The following is a 556-nucleotide window of genomic DNA, read 5'->3' on the forward strand; positions in this document are numbered from 1 at the left end:
TAGTATTTTTCAGTGTTATACAGGTATATCAGTCCACTCTCTAGTATTTTTCAGTGTTATACAGGTATATCAGTCCCCTCTCTAGTATGTTTCAGTGTTATACAGGTATATCAGTCCACACTCTAGTATTTTTAAGTGTTATACAGGTATATCAGTCCACTCTCTAGTATTTTTCAGTGTTATACAGGTATATCAGTCCACTCTCTAGTATTTTTCAGTGTTATATATGTATATCAGTCTACACTCTAGTATTTTTCAGTGTTATATATGTATATCAGTCTACACTCTAGTATTTTTCAGTGTTATACATGTATATCAGTTTACTCTCTAGTATTTTTCAGTGTTATATAGGTATATCAGAACACTCTCTAGTATTTTTCAGTGTTATACAGGTATATTAGTCCACTCTCTAGTATTTTTCAGTGTTATACAGGTATATCAGTCCCCTCTCTAGTATTTTTCAGTGTTATATATGTATATCAGTCTACACTCTAGTATTTTTCAGTGTTATATATGTATATCAGTCTACTCTCTAGTATTTTTCAGTGTTATACAG

Source organism: Mizuhopecten yessoensis, unplaced genomic scaffold, assembly GCF_002113885.1.
Source record: "Mizuhopecten yessoensis strain PY_sf001 unplaced genomic scaffold, ASM211388v2 scaffold7939, whole genome shotgun sequence".
In the NCBI taxonomy this organism is placed as follows: domain Eukaryota; kingdom Metazoa; phylum Mollusca; class Bivalvia; order Pectinida; family Pectinidae; genus Mizuhopecten; species Mizuhopecten yessoensis.